Consider the following 7,876-nt stretch of genomic DNA (forward strand, 5'->3'; position numbering starts at 1 on the left):
GTATCATATTGTATTCGTTTAGTTTTAAATTATGTTCGTTTTGTAGTTATACATAATATCCTGAATAGTCTATAAGTGAAATAATGCTTAGTATTTAAACGATAAATTAACAAAATAAAAGGTAAACTCAATGAAAGCACACAGACTGAGCCACACATCGGAAGGTAGGCCAAGCACATACCAATACAAAAGGCCAATTCAACGTTGCATTTTAATCATTGGGTAAAATAGGGAGACAGGGAGATAAGAGGGAAAGTAGGATTGAGGCGTGAAAGGTAGGGGCGATGAAAACATCATTTCCTTACATAGAACAAATCTAAAAATGCTACTTGCAGTGTCAACATGCACAAGAACAATACTTCTGGTATATATTTTAACTGACGAGAACTTCGGATTTAAAAACAAGTACAACTGTAATAAGATAAATGAATTATAAATGTCATCGAAACAAACAACATTGCAGCTAAATTTTATGTGTCAACAAGACAACAATTTTTAGTAACAAGATGACATACACATTTTCAAAATAATGATACATTTTGCAAACGCTTTAATAATTTCATCGATCCCGTTAACACAGCCAAAAACGATCAGGGGTAAAGTTTGTTATTACACGGTAAAGGGTACTATTAAAGATTCTCATACTATTTTACATATATCAGAGAAAATAAGTTACTCCAAGTTCTATATTCTGTAATTAATTAAAAAAGGAGAGAAGCAATCTAAAATTATATCTTATGCTTTATTAATGACAGTCAGATGTAACAGGAAAGAGCTTGTGTATAAACATCCATTATTGTAATTGTTCAAACAGTATCAGTTTTACTCCAGTTTAATTTGTAGCAAAAAAATCTTACTTTCTCAGGATATATTAAAAAGTTTTGCAAAGGAAAGGGATCATGCAATGATGCGATGGATTCGCTTGATAGATAGATTTTGCCAAAAAGAACATGTGACACCGAAAATACATTTATTTCGTTAAACATTTCATTAACAAAACAGAAAAACTGGGGCATTCAAACATACCAGCCTGGCCGACAAATGTTTAGCCACAAATCCACTGTGTTACAAAAATGGTTATTACTCATTAGAATGTCAAACAACGTTAACTTCAGACCACATAAACGCATATAATATCCTGGTGTAATTGAAAGACATATTCAAAGAGAGAGGAAAATTGAACGATATTACGTGTACTTTATGTCTAATCAATCGATCATACCAATTGTTCAACAATCGAGAAAATTACCGTTTCAAACTAGAAAAGATGTTGACAAGAAAATTGCTGAGTTATAATATTGAATGAAATTGAATAAATAAAATGTTCTGCACCTTTATTACAATACTTCTTAGTTACAATTCTGAAGCAAAATGGTGAATAGAGATTATGTGTGGACATATCGTAAGTACATACGACTGTTCAGAGAGACAAGTGTGTCCAATATCAAACATAGAGTACATACTACAGCACATTTGTACAAACATTTTCTCGAAATGAATCTTCGTACCATTGAATTTAACTAGAGTTAAAATGCTTTACTGCATCGCACTTTTCATGGATTTGTAAATACCAACTTTTCGGAGAGGGTTATACGTGTACAAAAAAAAATCACCAGATAATAAATGATTACGTATCATATTAGACATGCCTATCTGTAAAACTGATTAAGACGATGATGTTTTGATTAACGCTCAGATACGTAAAAACACAAGAATATCTATATTTCTTTTGAAAATGGCCCTCGAACGAAAAAGGGAAAAATCATAGTAAAAAATAAAGGAAAACATGCGTTTAACAAATTCAAGATTAAGTTCTTCAAAGACACAAACTCAACGGAAGTAAAGAAACCTGTTTAAACGGATCTCCGCTGCATATAACAAGTGCACTTGACTAGAAGCCAGTCTCCGTAATCTAACATTTTTATTATGTTTTTACGGAAATATGAATAAATATTTTCATATTGGAGTTATAAAAATTACAGTCGTTTTTCACACCTATTTGATACTAGCAACTCAAAAGATTTGTAGTTACTTTAATCATACAATGGAGCCCGCGATAAACTTCTGCAATTTCGAGAAATGATCCGATATTCATTCGATAACCGTTCATGAAACGATAATCGTGTGAGAAATATAAAAACGTGTAAATGAAAATTCTTATCCAGTTCCAAATGCACACTGTTAAATGAGAATCGTTAAACGAAAGTTTACTACGCCTGCGCTGCGATAAACGTGAAAAATCTGAATCGTTTCATTCAATAAAGAAATCATCATTAACCGTAAAATTGCAAAGAACTGTTAATTAACTCATAATTATTTTAGGTTTAAGTTTGAAAGCGCGATTACTTTTGTAGTACTGCTTAACTTTTCTAACAATTAAGGCGAAGTAAATTTGATATAAACGACTTGCTTTACACATACTAGCGTCAATTGTCCTACATGTATCATAAATAATTAGTGTTGTGTGAGTGGAATTTGCGGTGATTCACTAGATCAAAAAATGATAGTATAGTGAGTACCAGTCATTCTGACACAAATTACATTGCAGTTTATCAATATGCATTTGAAAAATGTTGAACCTCATTTGTTGATTTATATACTAGTTTGCTACTTCTAAGGGACATAAAAAGGATCATAGTCATAAAATTGTTATCGTGATCAGTAAAGGGAACAAATCATTTTAAAAAGCTGGCGAATGATTTCATATTTAGTGATATCTGGTTTTATGATGCATATATTATTCTGTAACTATGATTATTAGATATCTTTACAGTATTCAGGATAATACTTTCGTAGAATTTGTGTCACCGTAATTTGTATACTATTTTCCTGAAATGCATAAAGGTATTTTCGAATAGAAGAAGTAAAACTTTTCGTACTATATCAAGTCGTACAAAAGTCAACGGAAAATGCCGTCCCCACCGGTCCATCCCACACCCCATTCCTTTACCCCTCCTCCCCTGATCAACAATAAATATCCCCTCCCCATCATCTCGCCATGATTAATTACTGACTTGTCAAGCTTTTTATTTAAATTATTTTATGACATTGTTGATATTTCTATATTTGTATTGTTCCTCTTTTCACTTTAATTAAATGCGGAGTATAGCAGCAGGCTTTTGTTTGCCTTAATCAAATTAAATGTTCAGAGTTTTAACTACGACCTGTGTGCGAAGGGTCTCGGAATTTAAAACAATTGTGTTGCATTCCAATGGAAATAAATGTAATAGACAAGTAGGAAAAAAGAACAAGTTTACAGAATTGTCGAATGAAAAGTTATATGTAGTACACTGAAGAAAAGTCAAAAGAAAATAAATGATAAAAAACAGCAAAAAAAAACAAAACAAAAAAAAAAAAAACGGAGGGGAGTGAGGTTGCAAATTCGCAAGGATTACCTCCACCCCTCCCTTATCTGAACAAGATGGACAGAATACTATTTTCATCTTTACTAAACATACTAACATACATCAAATCAATTTCATTTAAAACTGTGTCAAGGGAATTCGCGATGTCACTTAAAAATGATTCGACTAGAGGGCTGTATATTGTTTATGACAAATATTTTAGTGACATGGAGAAATAAATCAAAACTCAAATGCGCGTTTAAGAGGAAATTTCTGTCTGCCGATAGAGAATTCAGTAGGATTCAGTTGGTCCGACGTTCAGGTAGTATGTCGCATGATTAGAATGATTATGTATGTCAATTAACCACCACTTGAAAGCAGATGCGTTCAGAAAGCGTGTCACCTGGGATGCTAGACCATGCGGATGAAGTAATAGCTTTAAAACTTTATCACATTATTGAAAGATAAACAATCTTGACATCTGGATATCACTTTAATAACGCGTAAATCTGCAATTAATCTAAACGCTTAAAAATGATCACTTATCTATATACATAGTAAAAAGGTGACAACACTATGTCACTGGTATTCTTTCAATATATTTCAAACTTGCAATATTTAAAAGTTCAATTATACCAACATCACTCTGTTTTTATACAGCTTTTCCACTCCGGGAGAACTACGTTCCAACGTAAGTCATGTCTCAACGATATCATGTGACATATCTCCACGACGTCTGGTTACGGTATCGCTCAATACCACGCGGCTGATATAATTTTCATTTATAACAATTACTTTGATTATATTTTCTTGTGTCTTTGCATGAACATGTATTCAGGTTTTAATAGTCATCGCATAAATTGATTAAAACATTTAGATTTTAAAAACAGTCGTCTGTTACTTGAGAAAACAGAAGTGTTTTGCTATTTTCCAGAATAAAAACAAATATACTACATGTTTTCAAAAACAATACTTAGAGACAGTCAATGGTCGATTGAAGGCAATGTCAGTTTTAATCTTAGAAGTATATTTTTGCAACTGCTTTATCATAAACAGGCAATATTTATTTAATATCATGTTCCTCATTCTAACCGATGATGTTGCTAACTCTAAACGCGACATACGCAAGCGTTACTGACACTCATCGAAGTCGCGCGGCTAAACACATTACTTATATTCGGGTAAAATATACCAGCAAGTCTAAATGTGACTTAAAATCAAATTTAGTTCAAAGTGTGTAGTATTTTCTATCCGGCTTTCCATTTAACGGTTTCCCCAAAGACATATTAGTTCAAATGAAAGCAAAATGTACGCGGTGGCAGAGAGTTGACTTATACTACTGTATGCGCACACCTTAATTATGATTAAGTCTGGAAACAGGCCTTTTAGAAGCACATACGCAGCGAAGCCACATAAAGTGAGGATATATTTGTAGGGTACATTTATATTAAATTGTATCAAAAATATGCACGCTTTTACAGCAGAAATACTGCGCGACTTTCGAAAGAATGAATGCATTTTTCTCGATGCAAATCTAATAATCTCCGTCCCTTGTACATGAAGTATATTTCTCGGTAAAAAAACAAAAAAAAAAAAAAAAAAAAAAAAATGTTATTTTACGGAAAGAACATACCATTACGCTAGAAACGATAAATACTTAAATGGAACTTTGTTACTGTGCTTCACTGAAACGTCATGACGTCACTTCAGCTTCCCGCGCTATGCGTACACACCCTACAAAGAGTGCTGCAAATAAAGTCTCCTAATTCACGATCCGGAAAATCTCTACAGTATTGATTAACTGCATACGCATGTATCAGTTACTACGTGTTCTTACGTGAACACGAACTATTTGATAAGTGTGAACGAATAGTATTTGCTATTTTGAGCCGGTTTAGTAACATTAATGAAGCGTTTTCGTCATTCTGATAAAAGATATTAAGGTTCGTGGCGATGGAAGGCTCAAGGTGCCCACTGAACATTATTTTATATACGGACGGGCATCTTGGTAGAGCAAACGACCTACTGCAAGAGTACTGGATGGCTTTCTTACATGAAAATCCCACATCCAAAGCTTATTTTCAAGCGCATAGTTGAGAGGGCAAGTGATTCGAAGTCAGCGACCATTGGTCTCGGAGGCCTTCACGTTATAACTTACTATGGGCGCACAGAATATACAATGCCAGTTTTAATTATTTTTGTAAAATTCATACAAAATTATATTATAGATTTTGCGGATCATACATTAACTCTAAAAGATCTTTTTTAAAGGAATATGTTGTAACAAAACAAAATCTTTTCACAAGAAATAGGGGAAAATGTAAAACTATACGGAATTTAAAAGAGCAAAATAAAAATATCTCATTAAGTTAATTGTGAGTTTTAAAAAAAGCAAAGGGATTAAATAGACCTAGTAAAATGATCAGGTATAGATACTCGAGTCACTGCGAACATAGATAGCTAATGATTAAATGAGATTGTTGAAAAGCAAGTTATTTTTTTTTAAGAAAGGGACGCAGTAAAATGCAAATTTGTCTGAGATTAAAATAAATGCTTATATTTGCAATAAACTGCATAAGTATGGCGTTTCGTAGTAAAACACAAGTTTCGTGAATTTGATAGGGAAATTGGGAAATGAAAACAATGCGAAATAATGAAATTTTCAGTAAATGCGTGTGTTTAAAATGGACGAGGAAGAAAGAAATGTAATAATGTATAAAATTGTAATGTTCTTCCACGTATTAGAACATTACATGTTCTCGACCCACTTTTAACGTAAAATGTAAACATTGAAATGAATAACATGTATACACTTTTTTAAAAACTGAGTGTACCAGTAATGGTTCAGCTGAACACCACTATTGTGTAGAAGTCACCAACAATGCTTACAACAGTCCATGGTATTATTGTAGAACATTAACTTAACTTTTTAATTTTCTTGCTGAAATTGTATATAATTGTATGCATCCAATTCAAATACTTTTACACAAGCCTGCTTAAGACTATAATGTGTAAAATGATAACGACAACTGAGCCGCACCATGAGAAAACCAACAATGTGGGTTTGCGACCAGCATGGATCCTTATCATCCTGCGCATCCGCGCAGTCTGGGTCAGGATTCATGATGTTCGCTAACGGTTTCTTTAATTGCAATATGCTTTGACAGCGAACAGCATCTATCCTGACCAGACTGGGCTGATGCGCAGGCTAGTCTGAATCCATGCTGGCCGCAGACGTACTAAGTTGGCTTTCTCATGGCGCGGTTCATATGCATTTGTCAAACTGATTGAATTGCTGTACCTTGCTAAGACGTCATCCAGTCATTTATGAAAGTGTCTAAGAAATGTTCCCAACGTAAAGATAAAATGTAAATATGAATTTTCTACAAGTTCAAATGGTAATTATGATGCGGCGACTTTGCAACACTGTACGTGAGACGTTGTCACATATTGTCCATTATCGTTGCGGCTTTGCAACATTTATGTAGCTTACATAAGTTTATTTGTAGCTAGTTCGTTTTATCTTTCAAAATTCTGCAAATAGCTAATATTGCTTCCACACATAAAACTCATCTATTCAGTTATGAAAACGTAGAATCAATGCTTTATTGCTTTATAAATGAATCAACAAGGTCATACGGAGCGACACCGTAACATTATCGTTGAGATATTTGACATGAAATCAATGAGACTTGATTTACGTTGGAACGTAGTTCTCCTGGAGTGTTTTCTGCATGGAAAAGAGATGACAAAGTTGCAGGTGAAAAGACGATGCTGTCATGCCCAGTGTCGGATAAAGTTTCCAGGGACATGTCCCACGGAGTTAGTATAGAGATCGGAAGCGGTTTTGTTATCCTCTAAAAAGTACCTGTCAATTAGTAAAGTGTTTATCACATATTGCGAGCTCAATACTGAGTTTACCAAGTGAGACCCGTTGAGCATCCGAATTAATCAGATACTAAGATATTTTCCGTTTACATAATAACAACTTGACGCATGCCGTGTTACTTTAAAAACAAATTTTTGAAGTCGTTTTTATTAGATGCTGGCACCATGACTCGCACATACATTGATGGAATACGCGCATATTACCTACGTTTAACAGTCACGCCGTTCTCACGAATCTACATTGAACCTGTTCATCATTACAATGAATTATAAAAGCGTTATTTAAAAGTAAATAAAACAAGAGGGTCAAGATGACCGTTGGTTGCTCACCTGAGTAGCACACCATAATAGTATAAACATGTTTTACTAAGTGATTTCATGGATAAATATATTCTGACCAATATTCAATAAGATTGGACCAAAAAGACGTGGTCTCTTGAGTGTAGACAAGCATTTACTTTGATTCGACCAAGTGACCCAGTTTTTACCCCACATGACTGAGATTAAAACTTGTCCAAACTTTCATAAAAGCAAACATTCTGACAAAGTTTCGAGAAGATTGGAGCCTCTAGAGTGTATATATTAAGCTTTTCCTTTAATCTGACCTAGTGACCTAGTATTTTTATTCCACTTGACCCAGATTT

This window comes from Mercenaria mercenaria, chromosome 18 (assembly GCF_021730395.1).
Source record: "Mercenaria mercenaria strain notata chromosome 18, MADL_Memer_1, whole genome shotgun sequence".
Classification (NCBI taxonomy): domain Eukaryota; kingdom Metazoa; phylum Mollusca; class Bivalvia; order Venerida; family Veneridae; genus Mercenaria; species Mercenaria mercenaria.